The sequence below is a fragment of the Podarcis melisellensis genome (genome assembly GCF_964234715.1).
Source record: "Podarcis melisellensis genome assembly, chromosome: 7".
NCBI classification, from domain to species: Eukaryota; Metazoa; Chordata; class Lepidosauria; order Squamata; family Lacertidae; genus Podarcis; species Podarcis melisellensis.
The window spans coordinates 57,143,602-57,168,937 of record NC_138539.1 but is presented as its reverse complement, the minus strand read 5'-3'; the positions used below and the strand labels follow the sequence as shown (position 1 = coordinate 57,168,937).

Here is a 25,336-nt window from a genome sequence, read left to right as displayed (position 1 = left end):
GCCACATTTGCATAATTTGCTTGCTAATCAAGCATTAAAAAATTGAATTATGTGTGTGCTGGCTGCTTATTGTGTCACTGACATTTAGCCTGATTTAATGATATTGCTGCAGGTTGAAGATGATGAAGTTAGACTTCTTTGCCTGTGTCAGGAAAACGAAACCAACATTTTAAGCTCTGGCTTGCGCTGGCAAAGGAAGAATCCATATTCCCAGGTTTACCAGTATACAACACATTCTTGAGCCCAAGACTTGTTAAAAATATGGGCAGGGTGTTTCTTTATCTCTTTTACTGTTCCTCATTTTGCAGGTCACAGTTCCTCTTTACAGAGTCTGGATCAGGGAGAAGCATAAAAAGAAACAAAGATATTGCTGCTATTACTGAATACTGTGGTAACGGCCTATGAAAAAAGCAAGACAGGAACCCTAAGACACCTAAGTTTCATTAAAAGCTAATGGGAATTAAGACACATAAGCTGAATCACTATAGCCTTTTATAATGTAACTAGCTAGATTTTGGGTTTTAATTTTCTCTGTAGTATTTGGGCAAGTGCCACTGAAGATAAGATTGGGTCCTTGATTCAGTAATTATGCTCAAGCCTGTTAATTTAAAAGCAACACATTCCATTTGAATTGCAGATTTACAAAAGCCTTCAAGTTTAAGAGGCTGGCACCATATTCTGCACATCACAGGATTAGCAATCTCTTAAATCTTTTCAATATAGAGACATAAGGATAAACGAAGCTTGGATTAACCAGATCTGACAGCATTCGTTATCAGAGAAAGACAAAAGTAATTATCATTTATCTCCTTTCCTTGCTTACATTAAATCTGTATGAATTAGTAATAACCACTTCTCCCCCTTTCTCTCTCTGACCACATTCAAGCTTCATTCTAAGCCAAAAATCATATAGCTCACTATGCATAAGCGAATGATGTCCATTTTGCTCCTCTCCTCTCCCTGCCCCACCCCCAATAGTGCACAGAGGAAACAAACTACAACCCTTGGCTTAGTGTTATATCTAAACCAGAAATCATGGTTTGTATGGCTCCAACAAGACACTATCCATCAGCAAGAACAAGCACTAAGGAAGGGATAATGGTTTGTTTCATTTGTGTACTAACAGGGTGGAATGAACAGAAGCAAAGTGGGTCCAGTTTGTTCATGCTTACAAGGTTGTGTGACTATGGCTGCATATACACACCTAAAATGTATTTTTTGGATTATCAAAAGTAGGACAGATCTTGAAAGGTTCAGCAAAAAAGAAAAATTATATGGAAAATATTATTGGATTATCTTGGGAGAGTTTTGAGGCGATTATATCACTGTTGTGGCCCCATAGCATAGTGGTCTGAAGGCACATTAGTGTTTGGATGAGAAAACATGAGGGAATCCTATGGATGTTTTCCTAGGTTTTGTAAAAGAAAGGTGGAGTATATAAATTTAATGACAAACAAAGTAATAATAGTTTATTGCTCACTGCCTATATCTAACAGAGATCTTTTGAGTGGTTTAAACCTCGACCTATTTAGATTCCTGAAAAAAAATATGACAGCATGATATCCTGGTCAAACAAAACAGCAAAAATACATCCTGCTCATTCCTGCACCACTTAAGGCTACAAACAAGGTGGCATATTTCACCCAAAAGATATTTCAGTTCCCTGAATATAGAAGGACTTCTGAACAAGTTGTTTAGATGAAAAAGCCTGATGCAAATCACAGGCTTGGTTGAGTGTGCTATATAATCTTCCAGGTACTTATTTTGCTATATGGGACTAGTGTATCTCACCAAGAGACAATTTTCTAGACAGACAGAGGGTGGGGGGAGAGGCAACACTTAACTTTGCTAAAATTAAAATATCCTGTATTTGCTTCATTGCATCTCACCTCGTGGGCTCACGATCTGCCTAAATCCAGGTTTATCGTGCTCTAACATATTGTAATCAGTTTGGATCAGGTTTCCCAATTTCTAATCTAGCCTACCTGAATAATTGGGAGCATATAGCTCCCCAGAGGGATGCCGGTAGCACTGTGGGTTAAACCACAGAGCCTAGGACTTGCCGATCAGAAGGTTGGCGGTTTGAATCCCCTCAACGGGGTGAGCTCCTGTTGCTCGGTCCCAGCTCCTGCCAACCTAGCAGTTCGAAAGCATGTCAAAGTGCAAGTAGATAAATAGGTACCGCTCTGGCGGGAAGGTAAATGGCGTTTCCGTGTGCTGCTCTGGTTTGCCAGAAGCGGCTTAGTCATGCTGGCCACATGACCCGGAAGCTGTACGCTGGCTCCCTTGGCCAATAAAGCGAGATGAGCGCCGCAACCCCAGAGTCTGTCACAACTAGACCTAATGGTCAGGGGTCCCTTTACCTTTACCTTTTTAGCTTCCTAAAGGTAGCAATGCCCAGGGGGTGGGACTCTTCAAGCATCCATCTCACCATGATAATGGATTTGTGCTATGAAACTTTCTATCACTGTGACTCCACTGATCTGTGAACCAGGATGCCAGAACAGAGTGTCTGGATCTTGAGCTGATCCCAGTTTACCATCTTTCATTGTCTGAGCCATCTGCTGGCCAATGAATAGAAATAGCTATGTGCCTACCTAATCAAACCTTATTAAGTTAGGTATGAAAAACTGAGCAATTATTACAGCCCATCTATAACATAAATTCAAAGGGACATATAACATGCAGGGACAGACTTTGATAATAATCTTTGGCCTGTGTAAGGCCAAAATGTGGTGCCCCCAAATGGATCTTATCAATTATGGATCTTCTCAATTTTGCACTCCCTCATCTTGTCGCCCTGTGCAGGGGAACAGCCCACACCACCCAAAATCTGGGGCTGATCACAAGGACTGTGTAGTTATTACTATATGGTTATTGAGTTGTAAGATGCTGATGCTGCATAGTCTCATTATGCATAGTAACCACAAGTGAAAATGCATATGCATAATCTTAAGTCTTTAAATATTTTGATAAGTTATTGGATGATTTCTTCAGCAAAACAGAAGAGGGAGGAGGAAAATCATTCTGTGAGTTTTGCACAAGAGAAGCTTTGCATCTCTCCCTGAACTGATCTCACCTCTTCAGGCAGTCAGGATAACATTATACCTTTTTGATAATGGTGAAAATAAACTTTAAACATTGGCTTCCTTCACACATAATAGCAAGTCGGTGTTCAGTCATTCATGCATGAGCCTCAGCTTGGATACACTCTTCCTCTCCTCCCTTCATGCACTGTGAAAAACTTCCTCACTTCCTTGCTTGTGCAAAACACAGTTACCATTAACTGAACTGTAGTTTGCACAACTCATAGTAAGGTAAAGGTACCCCTGCCCGTCAGGGCCAGTCGTGACCGACTCTAGGGTTGCGCGCTCATCTCGCTCAAGAGGCCGGGAGCTGGCGCTGTCCGAAGACACTTCTGGGTCACGTGGCCAGCGTGACAAGCTGCATCTGGCGAGCCAGCACCAGTGCCGCACACAGAAACGCTGTTTACCTTCCCGCTAGAAAGCGGTCCCTATTTATCTACTTGCACTTAGGGGTGCTTTCGAACTGCTAGGTGGGCAGAAGCTGGGACCGAACGACGGGAGCTCACCCCGCCGCGGGGATTCGAACCGCCAACCTTTCGATCAGCAAGTCCTAGGCTCCGTGGTTTAACCCACAGCGCCACCCGCATCCCTTGCACAAATCATACTTGGCTGCAAACCAGAATTGGACATGGTGTGGTGAAGCAGCTAAGTGACTCAATTATGAACCAGGAAGTATCTAGCTCCCTTATCACTTCTGCCATGACATCTCTGGTGTTGGACTTAAGCAACTCACTTTCTTATGGCCTAGCAACTTCCTCCCCCATCTGCAATATGGGATAATAATACTAATGCAACTTATAGAGGTTTCATAAGGATTGCAACAGTGTGATGTATGTGAAGCTCTTTTAACATTTGGAAGATCTTTATAAATGTTAAGAGTATGCATCATGCTAAGGCGAAACTATGCTTTCCTATTCTGATTTGTGCAAAACACAGTTTGGCTGTGTTTAGTGCAAACTTTGGTTTGCATAGACAAGGGAAGTTGAGCAAACATGACAGAAAAATCTAGAGTTCGTCGACCTTTTTTTTAAAAAATATGTATATATAAAAAAGGCTGGGCACCCAAAACCCCCTACAGTTCACTAAGAGAACCATGCAATGAACATACCTTGAGGCTGACATTATAACTGCTTCAGCAGAGCTACTGCACTTCCCATCTACTTTGAGGAATGCCTTGCCTTGCCTGCGCACGCTTGGAGGGCACTGCTGCATTCAGGTCCTTCATTGTCTATTTTCAGCTGGTATTTTTCACTGGTTCAATGCCCACAAACACAAGGGGTCTATCTTGCAAACAGAACAGCTTAGCATGGCAAATGAAAAATAACCGCAACACACAAACAGTTCACAAGTGAATGGTATTCTTTGCTTTGGCAGTTTGCAAAGTGTTCTCTCTGTGTCTGTCTCTCTCTGGTTCCATGAAATTTAATTTAATTTTAAAGTAAAGTTAGAAGTACAGGCAACAAAAGAGAATACACAGCAAGATCACTGAAGAAATAACTCACTGATTACAATCCTTAGTATACAATGGATATGCTTGTGGGATGACTACAGCAAAAACAGCCTGAGGAAGAGCCTCCTTTTGGAAAGATTGGATAGGCAAGTTGTATAACGTGTGTGTGTGTGATAAGAATAATTGTCAGGAAACATATAGACATCTGGAGTTGATTAGAAACTAATCAAGAGTTTTGAGTTTCCACATAGAAAATAAACAGAAAGCATGATGCCAAAATATCTGTTTTTAAATTAGGATTCCTTGCTTGCTGTGTTTGCTGAGAAAGTCTGTATATAATCATAGCCTTCCAGATTTTCTCTAATCCACAGTTTTGGAAGAAATGGCAGGCAAGTCCAATGCCCATCTTCTTTTTCAATTATTACAACTTCTCACCTGCAAGTAGTCACTTGTGACAGTCATCCATTCTCCTTAACTCCTGTGGAAATGACACTGCTTCTTATCTAGAGTTCAGTGCAACAAGAAGCAATGAAGAAAAGGCTGCTGGTATAGGTGCATGATCACAGTGTTAGCAGTTCCATTCAGGTTGATATAATATGAAGATCTGTCAACATGTATGAATGATCACGGCCAAGGCTGTGCTTCTGATCTGTCACTCTGAGTGTTTTGTCCCCTGGGGCAGCAGACAGTGGAGCAATTGCAAAACAGGAACCACAATTTATGTAGATATAATAGCCAGGTTCAGGTTTACTTCAGGGTTTATTTTATTAATTATTATTATTATTATTATTATTATTATTATTACCCACAGTCTCTTCAATGGGAGATCTTAAAGAGATCTTACTATTATTACTGTTCCCAAGAATTATTGAGCAAGGACAGAAATGCCCAGGTTGGGACATCTGAATGCCAGTATAACGTTACAAGCTATTATTGCAATTTATGGTAGGTACTTAATGCCAGTGGTAGTAGAGAAACCACCATTTCCCAATCTTCAAAGTTATTAAGGGAACAAACGTGCCTTCTTCTCACCGGAAGGTTGCTTTTCTGCGACTCAGAACAAAGTTCAGATTCCTTCATAGCCTGGTTATATTGGAAGAGGTTTTTGGAAGGAGATACTCAGAAAGCATGACCCTAGTTTTGCCATTAACTTTGTGCAGATGCTGGTGGGTGGTGCACCAAACCTTCTCCAAAGTTACCACTCCCCTTATTGCCCTCTCCTCCATGCTACTGGGGGAGTGTAGAGCAGGTGGTTCAAAGAAGAAGGAGGAGGAGGAGGAGGAGGAGGAGGTTCCTTCCTCTCCCTGGCATGCACCCAACTTCCTCTTGATCATGTTCATCAAGCTGTTTCAATTCAAGAGAAGGAAGAGGCAAGGGCATAAGAGTAAGAAGAGGAGGAGGAGGAGGATGCTTTTGTGTTCCTGTTCCTGTCTCGCCTTCCTGGTGATTCTGCCAAGCCAATGCTCAGAATTGGTAGGCTCAAGAGAGGGCTGGCAAGTTACTTTGTGCCAACCAAAGGGGTTGGATTTGGCCCGCCGACCAACAGTTGCCAACCTCGAGCTGCATATAAAACAATGTGTCTTAGCCAGGTCTGGCAGTCAGCACAGAACAGTTACCCTAAGTGGAAAGGAACTTTCTCTCTTCCCATGCCACCCTCACTGAACACATCCCTGCCTTTGTTAATTCAGAAAGGAAGGTCTGGTTCTGAATCCCAATTAGCTGTGGGCAAATACAAGTAATAATGTTTCTAATTGGGACTGTTCTTTGCTGAGGTCTCCTGGTGTGTGGCAGGCAGCAGCGAAAGCAATGCTTTTGAATATGTAGCTTGGGGGGAAAAATGAAGACTGGCATTTTGAAGGACGCATGACAATGGAGGCTATAACCACCACTAACACTACAAGTATTTTCCCAAAGGCAGAAGAACACAAAAGTCATAGGAATCAAATACTGCACAATCAATTCCTTTAAAAAGTACAGACTATTGCAACTCTGTTTCAATGTAATGAATTTGCTTCAACTTTTCTCAGATGCTGTCCCCACACCGAATGGGATGTGTGTGTGCAAAAAGCTTTTATCCACATTGTAATCAATAATATCCTAAAGGTTTGTTTGGATGACACACATAAGGAAAGCCTGAAATGTTTCTGGAAGCATGATTTAAAAGTGCCACTCAGTGACATACATTTATCTCTAGAAAAGCATCCTTGTTTTCAAAGAAAGCATAGTATATGGAAGGGACTTCTTCAAAGACAAGTCAGGGCACAATCCACGGAGATGTTCTGCTACTCAAACTGTGCTGAAATGAATGGGAGCTTGAGCAGGATCTTTTGGCAAACTGAGCTCAAGATGTGCAAAAGATTGCTTTATGCTCCTTCAAACCCCATGAGAGTGCTCCTGAAAATGACAGGGTTGTCAAGGGGCACTGAAGTGCTATGATAAGTGCCAGCTCTATGGACTTGTAAAAAAAACAAACAAACAAGCCAGGGTCTGTCAATAACATTTACAGGACTATAACATTCCAAAGTCAGGAAAAAGCCTTTCCACTCAGGAACCAAGGTGCATCTGGCAACATTACAGTGGGGTGAAGCAACAACAACTGATTTTTATCAGTGTAGCCACAAACCTTACTGAAGCCACAAACTAAACTGAAAATACAATCTTGATTACTATACAACATGAAGATTTCAAATATTTGTTTTCCTTCTTATGATACCTGTGCTTCCAGGCTTTCGGAGGTAGGTTAGCACTCAGTGTGAAAAGGCAACTTTGCTAAACTCAGCAGAATCATTTCACATTACTGTACTAGCTTCAATGTTAAACACCAGTTATATATTTCCATGTTTTATTCCCTTACTCAGAGTACTAATCAGGCTCAAGATTCTGCTGCATTTAAAAGAGAAGCATCGGACTAAGGATTTTGAGACACAATTAATTCAATAATATTTCACTCTATAGTACAGAGCCTAGCCCTATACCAACACAACTGCACTGAAATGCCATGCCTTGCGGATTTAATGGGGACAATACTATTTAACAGTTTAGCAACAATTTCCTTAAGCAACTGACATCCAAATGTTGCAAAAAATCAGGGTTAAAAACAAACCATCCTGTAATAACTTTATGACCGGGGACAGATGACACAAAAAAGCACAGGACAATATAAAACACTACAATATTTGGAAAGAACATGCAACAATATTAGTCCTCATGAGTCGGAAAATTGAAAGGGGGGGGGAAGCACCCACCTAAATGCACAGACTCACACGTATGGTAGGGAAGCTGAATACACTGGTTTGCAATCCCAAAGCTCCTCTTCCACAGTCAATCCTCATAACAGCAGCAATAGGATCTGAGAAGCAGGCTGTACTGCTCTCTACTATGCAGCCAGTAGTGGCTTAGTTAGTGTTTCTGATTTAAAGGGGGGGGGGGGAGAGAAAGACTGAGAGGGGAGGTGGAGCAGGGAGAGCGAGCGAGAGCGCATCAGTTACCAGCTTGCTCTCAGTCATTAGCTGCTCTGACTCACTCTTCTGCCAGCAGAAGCATCTACAATTCTGTTACCCTGGTAAAGTTACAGTAGAGAAGAGAGGGAATGTGTGTGAGAGGGAGGGAGAGAAGTGGGGGGGGGGGGAGGTAGCAGCGTCTGACTCCAGCGTCATCCGTGCTGAGACTATAGGGATCAGTGAAACAGCTGCTTCTCCGAGACTTAACTAGCTGCTCTAGGTGAGGAGAGCTTTCCCTTTTCCCTTCATTTGATCACTCTGGCATTCTTGTTTCCTCTGCAAATATTTATGTAATGCCGTCTCCCATGCCTCAGGGGAGACAGGAGTTTATTTTCTGCACCGTGGCGAGAGTGAATGCCGCAGCAGTTTGCCAGGTTCAATTTCTGACGCGCTGTTGTTCCAGCAGGGTGGATAATTATCTGAAGCCTTCCTTATGCCCAGTTGTATCCAACCTAGGGTTTTTTTTTGGGGGGGGGGGAGGACTGGTAGGTGAATGCAAAACCAGGGGCTGTATATTCATCAAAATGTGTTTCTGTGCGTGGATGTTTATAAGCACTAATGTCACTCTCAGCAATGCAAGCAGAGAAGAGTTCTGTGGAACCTTAAAGACCAGCAGAGGTGTAGTGGCATAAGAATTTGAGGATGATTCTGGAAGTTGCTGCTTTAGTTGTTTAGTGCATTCTGGTGCACATGAGCAGCCCCGCCCTTATCTAGTGCCACTAATCACACATAATTCACACTACTAAGGCTGCATATGAACTATACCTTGAACATACATTTGAAACACATCCCACCCAAAAAGGAATTCTGGGCACTGCAGTTTGTTGCTGGGAATTGCAGCTCTGCCCAGAATACTCTGACGGAAAGAATGCGCTTCAGTTGTGCCTTATGGTGTACACACAGACATAATCTGAATCAGGGCATATATGGGTAGTATTAGCGCTTCTGTTTTGTCACTAGGTGTCATTATACCGTTGATTAATCATTACCATCAACAGTGTTAGTGGTACACCTCGCAGATGAACACAGCATTAACCTTCAGCTGTGCATTGAGCGGAGTCTCTAATGCAGGGGTGCTTAACCTCAGGGTTGGGGTGCAAACATGCCTCTCTATGCCTTTCTAGCCCTCTAGCCATCCCCGGTCTCAACTGTCACTGCCTTTGCTTCACACCCTCCTCGAGAGTTTTCGGCTTCGATGGCTGGAATGTATGTTTGAACTTGCCTGGCTGAAATCAAGAGAGGTATGCTCATATAGAAACCTCTAACTTCTTCATGCCTGGGATGTACAACTGATTCCCCTATTTGGATTTCCAGAGCACTTGGAATCTCCAGATTTAGGGGGCAGTAAGTGTAGAGAACAGAAGCAGTTGGAGGAGACTTCTGCATGGACAAGGGGGAATTAAAGGAGGCACAAGGGGTTCACAACATAGCTGTCAACTTACAGATTTGAAAATAAGGGACCAGCAGCCTTGGAAATAAGGGACCAGCAGCCAAAATAAGGGACCTGCAGCCTACTTGTTCCAGGCACTCCAGTCTTCCTGTCCTCCTGCGGTCTGGTCAAACTCATGCTGGGTAGCTTCAAGAACACTGTCCAACCAACTTTGTAACCAGAGGTTCAACTGAATAGAATCTGAATCACATGTGCCACAAGGCCTATGCAGCCTCAACTTAAGATAGCTCCCCGGCCTGGCTTTGCACTGCAAAGTTTGCAGCAGCATGTGCAACAAAATGGCACCCAGCATTCAAAAAACCCCTCAGCTTGCATTAACTAGCCACACACAAGGCATGCAAGCTCCACCCCCCCCGTCGTTCTTAGACTTCTTATTGGGGGAGCAACACAGCCAAGCAACACAGTTGGAGCCTCCCTCCTCCCTGGCCGGCAGGGAGGGAGAGGAGCTGCTTCCTTTGAAATTTAAGGGACATCATTTAAGGGACATTTAAGGGACATCCATCAATAAGGGACAGCAGCGGGACATGGTGCTGGAATAAGGGACTGTCCCTTCAAATAAGGGACACTTGACAGCTATGGTTCACAATCCACATTAAGCCAAGCTATGGACAGGCCCTTAGAAGTTTTGCCCTGGTGTAATACTATATTCCTGTCATTTAGAAGCACCACTTCCATCCAGGGGTGAAAGTAGGCTTTGTTTCACCTAGGTAAACACCCAGTTTGGCACACACATTTGTGTACATACACACATAGGCAGGGGGGCTGAATGGCGCCCCCCCAAGGCTTCATCTGGGGCAAAAAACCCAGCTAGCCCCTCTCCCCCAGTAGTTCTGGCACTGCTTCCACCAACACAACAATTTCAGTTTGTGTTTGCTTTTGTAGACCTGCTGATAGCTGTGAAATGGGAATTCTGCTGATTTGACCTATAAAAGTATACTATATTTTTTATTGCTACTTGCACACCTGAAATGCCTCAGTTAGTTATTGGACTTTTAAAGTATGTATTCGACATGCACAAACTTTCCCTGGGCTATATATATTCCAGGAAGCTTTGGGGTGCTAATGTCTGCTCACCTTCCTACTTTGTATGTAATCTACTGGTGCATATACAACTTACAAGCTATCTCTGGGGAAGTTTTCAATATAACTTTGCAGTAGCAAATGCAGAAAACCAATAGGTCCAGTTTCATCCTGTCTTTCTTTATTTCAGTCAAATCCCCCCAAACCTCAATAGCTATATAACAAACATTTAAATACCACATAGGCTAGCCCTAACCTGCCTTTCCACATCATTCAGTGTCCCTGATGCTGCTGCATTTGAAAGAATCATTCATTTCACATGTATCTTGTTTTGCTAATTCAGTAGAAAATGCCAGAGAATGCTGCCTCTCTCCACAATTAGACAGGCATAAAAGCTTCTATTGTATTGCCACTGTGATAGTGCTACTATACCTATGAATTATTCAATCTATTGAAGTGTAATCTGCCATTGCATTAAAAATAGGTCACCCAGGATGCAGCCAAGTACAAAACACATAATAAGAACCACAAAAGCAAGGTTTGCCTTGGGCAACTGAAGGAACACCAATCTGTGTTAACTCTGGACTGTATTACATTTACATGAACACAAACGGATTCTTCTTCACCAACATCATAAAAATGTAATATTTCAATGCTTTGCATGTAATAACTCTTCAACTAATCACATGGGTGCTTAAAAGCATCCTACCTTTGCAATCTGTGCTGCTAACACTCAACTCTCTTGCAATTTTCGCACAGGGGTGAACATTTAGGACACGTTTGCAGATGCATTTCCCTTGGGGGCACAATATGTGATAATTCTTATGAAAATCTGGGAAATGTGCAATGGGAATAGTAATGGGAAAAGATCTCCTAACATTAACAATACAATCTATTTTTATTACTACTGACAATTTACTCATTTCTTTATAATGCACCCTATATCCACTCCTAATGGCAATTCTCATAATATTAATAAATGCATCTTGCCTTCAAGTTACATAAATTACAGTGCAATAAAACACACACAAAGAAAGTGCAGACACACCAAACCAGGAGTGGAGAATCTTTTACCCTCCAGCTGTTCTTCTTCTTCTTCATCATCATCATCATTTTATTTGTATGCCACCTTTCCATAGTTGAAACAATGCTCAAGGCAGCTTATAACATGACAAGAATTACATAATTACCAACATAACAAAAGTCATAAACAATAAATAAAACACATCAAAAAGTACACAACTAAATAAAAAACAGTTTCCACATAAATCATAAAATCTAAAACTAAGAATACAGCATTAATATCAATCACAATTTAAAATGACATAGATAAAAAATAAAAGCAATTCTAAAACAAACAAAAAAACAACAACGGAGCCCTCTCTGCCCAGCAGCAGCAGCAGCAACACTCCTTTATGGAGCCTGTCAGGCCCCGCCCCAAGCCAGGTGAAGAGACGCAGGGCAGGGCCCTTCAGGCTCCCAGCAGGTCAAAATGCACCCTTCTGCTCCAGCTAGCATGGACATGGGTCAGGGATGATAGAAATAGTCCAGCAACATTTGGAGGGCACCAGATTGGGGAAGGCTACTGTAGAACTGAGGTGCGCTAGCATATCTGGGAGAAAGAAGTCCTGTCATGTATTTGCTAGTTTTCTAGCTGCTTTAGGGAGTTCTGAAGAACCTTTCACAAATATGCTCCCCACCCGTCCAGTGGAGTAGCAAGGGGGGGGGGCACAGTGGCAGCTGCCTCAGGCACAAAAATTGTTAGGGGTGCAAAATTTCAACAGCTGGTCTGCCTCAGCACAGCTGTGCAATTCCATTGCTGGGCTCTGTTGAAAATGGCTTCTCCATGCAAACCAGGAAGTGACCTCTCTAGGCAGCGGAACACTGGCTGTACAGTGGAACCTCGTGTTATGCACCATCCTCCTTGCAAATGCTTCGGGTTACGAGCTCTGCTAACCCGGAAGTAGATGCTCCCAGTTGTGAACTTTGCCCTGGGATGCAAGAGGAAGTCGCGAGGAAGTCGGACCTCCAGAACGATTTAAGTTCGTAACCGGAGGTACCACTGTACCTGTTATGCTACTGTACCTGTCCAGGGTTCTCCTTCTTTAGTCTATCATTTTGCTCTTCTTAAAGGGCCTTGGCTCACCAATAGTAACAAATGTAAGAGGCAGGCATTGACCCATTTGGGAGGTTACAATCCCTGGCATGCAGATTTCTAGAAGCAGCTGCCAACTATGCTTTGGGCACACTCCTGCCACGTTCGCCACCGAAATGTCACATCTGAAATACGTTTCCAGTTCTGACTTCTCTCACAAACTGTCAACCACACCAAGAGACATTTCTAGTCATTCTTGCATACTATTTCCCTCAATGCCACCCCCCTTTTCTATGGCAGAAGTAAGGAGCTCACAAGTGGGCTTGATAGAACTGTACATTCCAATTTCTCAAAATGCTTAGCAACCAGAACTGGCTGTGCAGCTTTTCTACATGTTGTGTGTGTGTGAGAGAGAGAATGCGTGACAGAGTGAGTGAATTCTGTGTTCCCTAATTAATACGCCTAAAAAGCATCTGGAAACCTGTTATGTTTTATTGCAACAGTAAAAAAGAGATAACTGCAAAGATTAGCAATGCAAATGCAATAATGGGATCTAATGCTAGAGGTACTATAGGTGGCAAGTATATGACTCACTCAGCATAGCCACTGAAACTGATGGACTTATCATTCTTTCTTCTTTCTTTGTAAGAAGTAGAGAAAAGTAGAGACTTGTGGGCAGGACATAAATGTTTCTTATCCGAGTCAACCAGAGTTGTGTATATTACAACCACCTAGGTCAGTGGTGGCGAACCTTGGCACTCCAGATGTTTTGGAACTACAAATCCAATCATCCCTAGCTAGCAGGACCAGTGGTCAGGGATGATGGGAGTTGTAGTTCCAAAACATCTGGAGTGCCAAGGTTTGCCACCACTGACCTAGGTGAACATGATGCATAATATGTATATGAATTCAGACACAGAGATCTTGGTTTAAAATGAATTCTGGTTAGTTCAACAAGTGAGTTCCCTAACCCATAGTCTGAGGTTGTGTTGCTATGAAATTGACCATAGTTTGTTTAAAACCAGAGTGTCTGGTCAGGGCTGCATTTTTTCATGGCAAAATTCCAGGGACCACATCCACTGTTGAGAGGGGCTTGATACAATGGGTGTGACTCATTGGCTACTGTACAAAGGGAAATTTCAACCAGGCAAGTCAGAGGTTTCTACATACACTAGCCCCCTTCTCCACCCAGGCAAGCAGGAGACGCATTACCACATTGAAGGACACACTCCGGCCAGTCAAAAGCTGTGGTCCTTCCCATATATTTTACAGACGCCGCACAAAAAAGTTTTGGGGGATTAACCTCTTAATGATTTTAAAGAGACAAATTGCAATGTATAAAATTAACAAAACTTTGCATACATTGGCATTCTTTAACCCACCTATCAGAAAACAGATTTTCTATTTATTATTTTAAAAATAGCCAATACAGAATGAGAAACAATCCTTTTATTTATCATCTTTGCATTGATGGATATATCCAGTTTTCTAACTTATGACCCACAAATGCTATTATCGGCATTTGAAGCGATTAGGGGTAAGTAGTTGCTATGCTAATCATCAGCTTGTGCTTTTTTTTAAGCTTGCCTCTCCTGCTTTGTGGTAAGTGTAAGGAATGGGGAGGGACAAATGGGAAGGGGAAGAAACACCATGGATACTGAGAAAAGAGGGAGAGATCTACGCCACTGGATGCAAGCTCAAAATTCTCAGTAATTTTAATTGGCCCAGACTGTGCCCATTACACTGACCATGTTCCACAAAAAGAGAGTTGTCTGTGTACAAATCAAGTGCATGTCCAATCTGCATAATTCAAGTCTATAATTCTGTACTAAGGCAGTGCGACCTATGCAACAAGAAAAGCCAACACATGTCAAATAGCTTGTGCTGATTGGACAGGCACTAAATTTGTGTACAGTGGTACCTCAGGTTAAGTACTTAATTCGTTCCAGAGGTCCGTTCTTAACCTGAAACTGTTCTTAACCTGAAACACCGGTTTAGCTAATGGGGCCTCCTGCTGCCGCTGCACCGCCGCTGCACGATTTCTGTTCTCATCCTGAAGCAAAGTTCTTAACCTGAAGCACTATTTCTGGGTTAGCGGAGTCTGTAACCTGAAGCATATGTAACCCGAGGTACCACTGTACCTTATTCAGCTCACTTAAAAAAAAAATTATTTTTTTTGGAAATATGGATTTCTAATTTTTGGGTGGGAGGCCAGGATGAGATAATTGATGCTGGGTGTCTATTACAGGGACTACACCAAGGATTCATAAAGAGAGACACGGAGAAGAGCTTTGCAGTGCCACCCCATACTTTGTGAAAGCTATATAAAACGAGGCCATGCCATTTTTCCCTGGGTAAACTGGTATGCTTGAAGGATATTTTTTCCCCCCTGCACATGTCTGGGAATGCTAGTGTGTGGGTGGATAAATCGGGGTTGGAAACAAAGAACAGTTTTTGCAGGCTGTTAAAGGTGATATGAAATACGCGCATGGTGTGCACACTCATTCCAATGTCATGTCTGTTTAACAGGCTTTGCAGGGTTCTGTAGTGCTTCAAATATTTGCAGAGACTGTTTAATCAGAGTGTGCAATGGGATAAGTATGCACAAAAAGGCAATGACTGCCTCAATCATACTGTCCTCAGCAGTCTTAAAAGCAACTCCAGCCTGGGTATACCAAAGTCATAAATAAACTTGGCCTACCACTCAAAATAAATGTATTAATAAATATTTTGCAAGTAATGATGAAAGGACGAGTTCTCTTGGCATTGCACGCATTGTCTTACCAATGCCAAGATGTCTGAGTTATCAGCAACTGTTCTGTGAAGAACCACTGTGAATTACATAATTATCAATGTCTGGGCTATTCTGAATTTCATTTTCTTTTGACCTCACAGTTTACAGTACCCCTTCCATGAGTAAACAGGAATGCCAGCAGGATTTCCCTGGGCCTAGCATGCTATATATATATGTGCCTCGGTGCCTGGGCGCACCCACCCCCAGCAATCTATTTGCAAAAACTGCTACATATATTAATGTAGCCTAGCCAACCTCAAAGACAACTCTGGTAGCAAAAGCAAGGTACAAACATATAGTGTTATTCATCTGAAGAAAAGTCAACATTCACAAAAGCAGGACATATTTGCTTTAACTGCAATATTTCATAGTCCTGATATTTTAAAGCAAAATGCCAAAACAAAACAAAAAGCTTGCAAAGCACCAGAGATCTAAAAAATACTACAGTGCCCCCCCCCAATACAATCCTTTCTACCTGTGGTCTTTCTTGTGTGTGTAACTCAGGATAGGACTTTGTGGATCTAATGAAGTGGATTGTAGTTTACAACAGCTTATGCTGGGGAAAAAATGGTTAAGACTCTTTGCTTTGTGTTTTGTTTTTGCTGCAAGAGATTAACGTGGTTACACTTCTCAGTCCTTGCAGTTTTCCCCAACTGAGTCAACATTATAACTTATTGAGGCTTCTCACCAACAACGCAACAATTTTGTTCAAGGAGACAAAAGAAAAATCATGCTACAGTATTCTTTTTCACCATGCCATCTCCACCAACAACATCTCTACAATTTGGATTCCCTTATGTGGCAGAAAGGAATCTAATTAATATAAGAAAGCTTTTTTAGTTGTTGAGCTAATGCACATACATATAACCATTTGCTTGTTAGTATATCCAACAGATAATACAATTATAATGTAGGATGCTGGGTAAGATGATTATGGTAGGCTTTCTAGAAATTAAGTGCATCTTAATAAATAATGCAATTTCTTTAGATTTTCATTTTTGTAACTCCACTCAGGCCTGTTTTCATAGCCATGGGAAAGGGGGGGCGTGAAAGTGGCTAAAGAGTAAAATTGGATTTATTCTGTGTCCGACTTATGCTAAATCCACTAGCTTCTCGGGATTTTAAAGCAAATGCTATTAAATAAAAATATTATGGGGAAATGTCTCAAAAGAAGTGAGACAAGCGAGGATCTCGAAACATACTTTAGCTGAAACCCTCAAAAAGGTGTCACCATGTGACAATATGATGGGCACACATGATGGGCATATGGCTCCACATGGAGGGTATTATAAGATGAGCAAGATTGGCATGCAATGATTTTGGAGCTGCCACAAGATCTGCATAAACCTAGAACCAATGAAAAGAAAATGGATGTCCCCATTAAATATTTGGTAATCTTGTGGCAACCCCCCAATTGCCGCACCCCTATCTTAGCTTAAACTAGCAGTCTATGCAGTTCCCATAGCAGAAGGGTGAGGAAATGTTTCTGTACTCCTACTGCTATCACTGATCCCATGTAACAGGACATTTTGCACTGAATGTTCCTATTGCGTGATGTCATGGAATCTAATGCTGAAGGAGGAAGGGCTGTGGTGGAGGAGAGAGTTGCAAAAGGACTTCGCTAGAATTCAACACAGAACTGAACTAGTTGCACAAGCAAGCAATGGTGTAACTATATATTGCCACAGTTTAGGTAAGTGTATGTTGTATTTTAGGTTTTCTCCAATAAGACTCCCCACTATGCGCAGATATTGGGAGATGATACTCCCTGGGTTCGTTTTACCTTGTAAGTTACATGTGGTAGATGTTTTATAATGAATGTGCTTCCATTTCTGACATTTACAATGCCAGGTGGAAGGCGCCAAGACCAACAGCTTCTCTTATGCGGTAAATAGCAATTGTCAAACACATGGAGGAACATTTATAAGAACTATTTGCCGTGTGAAATTGAAGAGGTATGAGAAGCTAGCAATGACTTTACCACGCTGAAAGTGAATATGTGGAATTTGGGACTCAGATGCTCAGCAGGTGGTGGGCAAATGCTAGGAATGGAGAAATCAACGTTTTCATTTAGAGCATCTTCTTCTTGTTGTGCCTCTCCTTTTTCTCCTTTTTCTCCTTTTTCTCCTTTTCTCCTTTCCTCTCATGTTTCACTGGCACTGTCCCTTCCCTTTCCCTCCAACATTCATAATGCACCCAATAAACAACTTTGCAGAAATCCAACACCCTTTCTCATCCACAACAAATTCAGGCACTGAATAGTGTTGGGGGTGCAACATTAAGTGTTGGGCCCTCCCTGTAAATGGCTTGGGTCCAGGACACCTCCAGGAATGCTCCTCCCGCACGAGCCCATCTGTCCTTTTAAAGTATGCTCTAGAGCAGCTGTTCTCAACCTGTGGGTCCCCAGATGTTGTTGGACTACAACTCCCATCATCCCTGAGCTCTGGCCTTGCTAGCTAGGGGTGATGGGAGTTGTAGTTCAACAACATCTGGGGACCCACAGGTTGAGAAAGGCTGCTCTAGAGGCTCTCCTTCAAACATCTCATTAGTGGCAGATACAAGATGGATTGGATTCAAGAGATGGCTTTTTCTGTGGCCATGTTTGCAGATCTAGGATTAGATCTGAGGCTCCTCCAGGAAAAATGCCCCTTGCTTCCCTCCTGGCAGATCCCACCCAGTGTGCTTTCCCTATGGTACCACCTCTCAAAGCACCTCCTTAGTGGGGCCTCTAGATTGCAGGGTGGGGGGCAGACAGTAGCAGGAACAAGCAGAAGGGACATGCTGCTGCATGCACTGTGCCTGACACTTCTCCTTTCAGTGTCAGTTGCCTTGACAGGAAAAATGTCATGCCGGGCTGCACAGGCATTCATTAAGCTAGCCAGGAGAGCCCAGTATGGTTCCCCTCTGGGGAAATAGCTTCTAGGTTGTTGTTTTTGTTATGTCCCCCTGCAATGCAGGAATGTGAGCTAGATCACACATGACAGATGGCCATCCAAGGTCTGCTTTAAAAACCTCCAAGGAAGGAGAGTCCAGCACCTCTTGTGGACGTCTGTTCCACTGTTGAACAGCTCTTATCGTCAGAAAGTTCTTCCTGACATTTAGTTGGAATTTATCATTAATTACTGGTATTGTTTTAGATTTGGAACTAAAAAACCCCAACAAATTTGTATCAGATGAGATGCTACTGATGAACAGTACCAAGGGCTGTGGCTTAAAGGATTAAACAAAATGAGAACACCCAAACAACCTTGGCATTATCAGCATCACACCAAAAAATACGGACTTGATGCCTTAATTACCTTAAATGAAGTAATCAAAAGGCAATCATTAGTGCCTAAGGTATGACTTGTTGGTGAATGGTTAGAACAGAATGTCCCAGCAATATCAGGCCATTGAGAGCTGCTTGGAAGGAAAAAACCATTCCAAAGGTGTGTGGTGCCAGCATACAAAAAGCCACTGACATTATATATATAAATGTCAAGCGCCTGGTTCATACACTCCCTAGGGCCTTTGTGAGGCGAAGGAACAATGCGATCTATCCCCTCTACCCAGCCCAACGTTATGAGTCAGGGTCTCCATGTGAAGGTCTGATCACATGGAGGCTCAGTCCCCCCCCCCTTTTGTGGGAAATAAATTATGTGAGAGGCATTCAGCCCAGACAATCCATTAATCTCCATGATGGAAGGGAGGAGGTTTATCATTCTCTCCCCCCCCCCACAATGTAAAGACATCAAGTATAACAATGCATGAACCAGGGCAACGTTTGTGAAGACATCTATTAAAGACTATATAAAATTGTGTTCGTGTAAGGTTCCTCTCAAGGGACAGTGCTGTTTTTCAGCAAGTGTTAAGCTAGGAGGCATAAAGGGCTTTGCACACTTCTTAACTCTGTGGGAAGGCTGTGGAAGAGGAGTTCTATCAAATCAATGGTGGGAGACACATATAAGAGAAACACTATCTTCCCCAGAGCTCCAGATTTCTCTCAAGGGGCTGGTGTACAGCAGGAACTTAAAAAAAACAACACTGCTATGAGAAGTAAATTCTATAGGAAATTTCAGTTGCCTTGGTGATGAACCAGAGAGAATTATCCTTTCTTTCCACCAGGGCTCAGGGAGTTCCATGTGCATTCATGTTCCCTTGGAGTAGGAGATAAACCAAAGGGGATAGGCAAAATAAATGAGCTGTGAAAGCTTTCATGAGAAGTTGCTCTCAGTCTCCCAACAAGCAGAATACCTTGCAGACTGGGCAGCTACAGAATCATTACCAAATAATACATGGTAACATTCCAATGTTTTTTGGAGGAATGGGAGATGACTGACTTGCCTTTTTAAAATGAAAAAAGAAAAAATATATATGAAGGCGTGTCTGTTAAAACAGAACAGCGCTTCCCACGAAATGCGTAGATTTTGCAATATTTATTGCATATGTTTATTTTGAAGCAGTATCGTTATTAAAGGAAATCATTATGAAAGGAAAATGCAAAATTTCAAAGAGGATATTTCCAAAAATTGCTTGTTGGTGGCATTATTGTTGGGGTAGGGGAGAGGTTTAGGATCCAAGTTTGAGGGTCGGTTGTACTGAAGAAGTGATCTATTAATACAGTGGTACCTCAGGTTACATACGCTTCAGGTTACATACACTTCAGGTTACAGACTCCGCTAACCCGGAAATAGTACCTCGGGTTAAGAACTTTGCTTCAGGATGAGAACAGAAATCGTGCTCCAGCGGCGCGATGGCAGCGGGAGGCCCCATTAGCTAAAGTGGTGCTTCAGGTTAAGAACAGTTTCAGGTTAAGAACGGACCTCCAGAACGAATTAAGTACTTAACCCGAGGTACCACTGTAATCAGGTTTGAGTACGAAATCAGAATCCTTCCCATGCTCTGCAAAATCAGAATAAAGTCTCCATTGCATAGTCTGTTCTGTTCTTATAATACTAGCCAAGCTTAAATTTATTTAAACTATGGAAAGTTTCAGTACGAAAACTATAGCTTAAGCTGAAATTATAAACACCCTTAAAAAGGTAATGGTAAAGGGACCCCTGACCATTAGGTCCATTCCCTTACTAGGGAGTAAATCCTACTGATCATAGTGGGACTTACTTCTGAATATAGCAATCATAGGATTGTGTTTTAAGACACAAAAAACATGGTCAAAGGCAGTGTGTTGTTGCAAAAACCAGTTGTCAAAGGAAAACCTTTGAGAAATGTTTGCGTGGTAATAAAGTTGGCATTAGCCACCTACCGGCAACAGCCTCGCAGGCATGAACATCTGGGTGGTATGAGGTTGGGGTGGTGGTGGCAAAAGCTGAGGTGCTCTCAAAAGGCAGTGTTCCTTGGCCTCCTTGCTAACCAGTATGGGTTTGAAAGGGACATGAAATGCGTATGAGATACAAACACAATCCCACTGCATTTTCTCCTTTGCAAAGGAAATTGTTTGCACATTTCCCCCTCCTACTCTGCTTGCTTTAAAAATTGGTAGGGAAACTGGAGGCTAGATAAAGTTGCTCTGCGGGGAGAGAGCTGGCCTGTGAACTACTAGCTGATCATTTCTGGTCTCGAGGATTAGAAGAGACAGGCAGCCATTACTGGGTCATGCAATGTGTCTGACGAACCCTTAAGGGGGAAAAGTTGTACATATACACACACATTCATAAATTATGTATAGCTTTGTGGTTACGAGGGGGAAGCCCATTTAATTTTCTCTCTCTCTCTAATCTATTTGTGCATTTCAGTGTTTCTCTTTTAATCTACAAGTTTGGAATTTTAAAGAAGTGTTTTGTAGATTGTAAAGAGGTCATCTCTGTTTTCTTAAACCCTTATGGAATGTTAATGGCCTTCCTGAACAACACTATATGTTCATGTTTTATCCCTCCAGTGCTCACATTATGTATTCCATCTGTCTGTCCTTTCACTTATTCAAAGCAAAAGGTAATCTTTCAATGTACTGTCTTGATAGCAGTGCTACTTGCACCTTTTCTATCTAAGGAAGAGTATTAACCTATATATATAATGCTCCCTGAGCTTCAAAGATGGAGTTTGTAACATGCATTGGCAGCAGCTGTGGGAGGGGGAGGCAGAATGCAGCTTATAAATTTTTAAACCATACCATCCAAATTCTATGCAATTACAATTCTGGAAGGAACATCTCAATAGAAGGCAAAGCAAGATTGTGGCTGCATGACCCAGTAAGCAAATCAGCTCTAGGCAATGAATTACCTGTGGGGATTAGAAACAGGGTCCCAAGGCCTCTGGAACACTGCCCCACAGGGACACACAGGTGCCCAACTTCTGGCATTCAGAAGTTGTTGAAACCTTCCCTGTTCAAAAGGCTTTTACAGCGCAATCCTAATCACGTCTATTCAGAAGAAAGCCACATTGAATTCAACGGGGCTTACTCCCAAGTGAGTGGGACGCAATGGGTATTTTTACCTGGCTATGGATATTAACTGTTCACCAGAATTAAAGATTTAATTGCAGTAGTTCTTCAAAACAATATGTGATTCTCGGCATTTCTCAGTTCTGTAGTTCCTAGCCACACGTAATTCTTCTCTCTGTTCATTTTGGCCTTTTGGCTCTTTGCCTCAGGTCTTCTTCTCTTCCTGTCATTGCCCTGAACCTTCTTCCCAGCATTCCTTTCCTCGCTTCTTATTTCTTTTACTGTCTGCCTCACCCTGGCTATCTCTCCCAAGCAGCAAAACCAAAGGCAAACAATGTCACTCAGAATCAGAAGAGGGAAGCCCAATGCCACCAAAGGCTTTTCTATGGCAGGCAGGCCTTGCAGCAAGTTACCGTTGCCACCACAATATCCACCTTCTGTATAACATTTTTTAAAAATAAATAAATAAAAGTGTTTAGGGTTATATGCACGTACGTAGGGATTTGTATGTCTTTACTGCAAAGGGCAAATGGAAAGATGATCTGAATTAATTTAAAGGAGAATGATGCAATTAATATTCAATAAAGAAAACACATAAATAAATGAGAAGGATCTCAGAGATTCTTGGTGGCAAGTTTCAGGCTCACTATTTGCCCAAGCATCTTTGAAGTGAGATATCTCTAGTGCTGTGGAATGTTTGAGAAACTCTGTGTCATCTTAGCAGAAACAGCTGAAAAATGGGTCATGTAGCATAAGAGCATCCAAGCAAGTTACTCAGCTGGAAAATGGAAAGAATGGGAACAATTAAGGCCCTAAAGGCAAGCATAGTTGGGTAGCTGTCTCATGGACATTGCAATAAATTAGGGGCTAATATTAATTCATCTCTTATGTCTTAAGAGAGATCTAATAACCCCCGTTTTACCTGGGTATAAGCCCTGTTGAATTCAATACAGCTTACTAGATATGATTAGTATGGCACTGTAAAGTATGTGCTTTGAAGAGCCATTCCATTTTTTAGGCTATGAGATTAACCCCACCCAATGGACCAGAATGTGGTCTAAACCTCCCTTTAAATCCATATCAGTGAAAATAAAAGAGCGCACTCTTAAACTCACTTACAGGTGGTACCTAACACCATGGAAACTAACGCTAATTCGCCCAGGAACCTCATCAAAATGCTAGAGAAGATGCACCTCCACAGGCACATACCTCCACATGTGGTGGGAATGTCCTAAAATCCAACGCATCTGGACATCAATCATACAAAAAATATGCAAAAGAACTAAGCAAGTATTAGAAGTCATCCTAGAACTGACTCTACTAAACATCTTCAAAGATAATCTATGGTGCTTTTTAATCATAATTTATTTTTCTTTGTAACTGGCCAATGACTCTCCAAGTCAGGCTCACTGGAGGTTTTTAAGAAAGAGGCTGGATGGCCATCTGTCATGATTCTTTAGCTGTGATTCCTGCATTGCAGGGGGTTGGAATAGACAACCCTTGTGATCCCTCTCAACTCTACAATTCTATGATTCATTGTGCCAGCACTGGTTCACATGACACAGTAAACCAAACAATGGCATACTGGGACTGCACAAATCTGCCGACTTCTGGGGAGGTCTTAACTGATTGTCTCCTCCCTGGTCCTTTTTAGTACCATATTGAGCTCAGCAAAGGTTTGGATTAGTGTGTCATCCAAACCTGGACTCATAGTTAAGTTCTCTCACCACCAACCATAAACAGTAGCAAAGAACAAACCTTGGCTACGGCTTGTGTTTAGTGAAAACAGACCTTAACCACAAATCCCAGTTTGGATGGCATGCTAAGCCAAACCTTATCTCAGCATGGCAGCAAAGGGACTGGGAGGAGCAAAGCAGCTATGAATTCCTCTCCAAGCCAATGTGAAATCATGGAAAAATCTTAGCCGCAGCAGAACCTCCCATCAATATATAAAAAAGGGTAACAGGCTTATGCTTTCAAGAAATATACGGAAAGGTACATTGACTTTGCTAAATGCATTGGCACACATGTGGGTGTTTATCTGACCTGGAGATATTTAAATTGTCTTCTAAAGAATGACAGCAGGTGGAGAAGTACAGAAGTGTTCACCATGTTTTGCTATAGAAATCAAACAGCGCCTCTTTCAATAGATGCTCTTTCTCTGCAGTGACTTCACTCTGCCAGAATGCTATGGTGATAAAGGCAATACAAACAAAACAACCTTGGAGCAGTTTACCACCTGCAGCTTATTGAGGGCCTGCCCCAAATCATTTGGCTTGTGTAGGTGTTTTCACTCCTGATCTTACAATTACTCTGTTTGAAACCAGAAGTGAGTGGACGCTGCTGACAGGCGAAGCAATTCAGAGTAGGAAAGAAACCTGTCCTACCCAGCTAGGTAAGGGGATTGTTTTTGTCAGCTACTTTGAGTATCTCTAGCTGTCATACACAAGGACTTAAAGGGGGGATGGGGACGTGTGAAATCACCAGCTGTTCAAAAGGAAGGAGAACCAAGTTGTTTGTATAAACTGAATTCTTATGGATTATGCATACATGATTAATCAGGATAAAGATGCACAGAGATCCTTGGCAAGAATAAAATACGTAAGAACCCAGTAACTAAAGGCATATGCTCCCTTCTGCTTCACTGCAAACAGATACACCTGTTGTGGTAGGGTCGAAGTAAGTGACTCAGTTTCACCACCTGTTGAGAGATGTAAATGTGCTGTTTGAAATATTTGGTGCACTGCAGAGTTCTATTCAGCCTCCACTTTTATTGTGTCATGAAACTGTTGTTGTATCCACAGCTATGCTTGCCCATCATCAACAGCCATTCCAGTTGCCTCCAAGCTCCATCAGCTCAAGACCAGCTAACTTTCAAATTAGAAAGCATCATACAATGAAAAAGAAATTGGATGGATTCTTGGATTCTCTGGTATCTACTGCCATGCTGAATGTACTGTCCACTAGTGAATGAATCAATACAAATCTACCACGCCAAAGATGTCATACCAAACAATGAAATATTTCAGAACAGCCGATGAGACCGACACTAAATTTGCTTCTAATGACCCTTCACTATCTCGGGCTCCAAAATGTTGTACACACGCACACAGGCCTCTGAGCCCCAATGTGGCATCCTGGAAAAATTAAGATGGCATTGGCTGCGCTTTTCTTACAAGTCGCAGGCAGCCCACTGCCATTATTTATTTAGTTGCTCAAAATATTTTTTACCCAAAGGTTCCAACAACAGAATGCACAATTATGAAAACAGATAAAACCACTGCAATTATAAAACAAGCAAAACTGTTCCAAATGTTCCAGACAGAAGAAAATACAAATTCAGCAAGAGAGATGGGTCCCACAAATATATACCCCACCCATCCTACCTCCCTACCATGCTGTTATCAGGATATCATGGGTGGTGGGCCCAGAGGGTCTCTTACATTTATGTAGCAAAATCCTGGTGTTCCAGGTACACTGTAAAATAGGTCAACTTTATTAGCTCCCTAATATAGACTGGAGACTGAATGCTGAGGAAAGGTTTGTAGCCAAGCTGAGATTTCAA

General features: G+C 42.2%; 1 protein-coding gene and 1 long non-coding RNA gene across 5 annotated transcripts in view; one reads left to right on the top strand and one right to left on the bottom strand.

Annotated features, from left to right (window-relative positions):
• RIPOR2 (RHO family interacting cell polarization regulator 2) overlaps window positions 1-25,336 on the bottom strand; it is a 97,496-nt gene that overhangs the window by 43,186 nt on the left and 28,974 nt on the right. The window contains exon 1 of one of the 4 annotated variants that reach the window (XM_081919430.1): window positions 7,782-8,086. The exons of the other annotated variants lie outside the window; for them this stretch is intronic. The gene's annotated coding sequence lies outside the window, so the exon portion shown is untranslated. Of the gene's footprint in view, window positions 1-7,781; window positions 8,087-25,336 lie in introns of those variants that run through there. 4 annotated transcript variants of the gene reach the window in all.
• LOC309374524 lies at window positions 8,159-24,854 on the top strand. The gene is made up of 3 exons (XR_014170611.1): window positions 8,159-8,256; window positions 16,974-17,088; window positions 24,576-24,854. It is a non-coding gene; the product is annotated as an uncharacterized lncRNA (long non-coding RNA).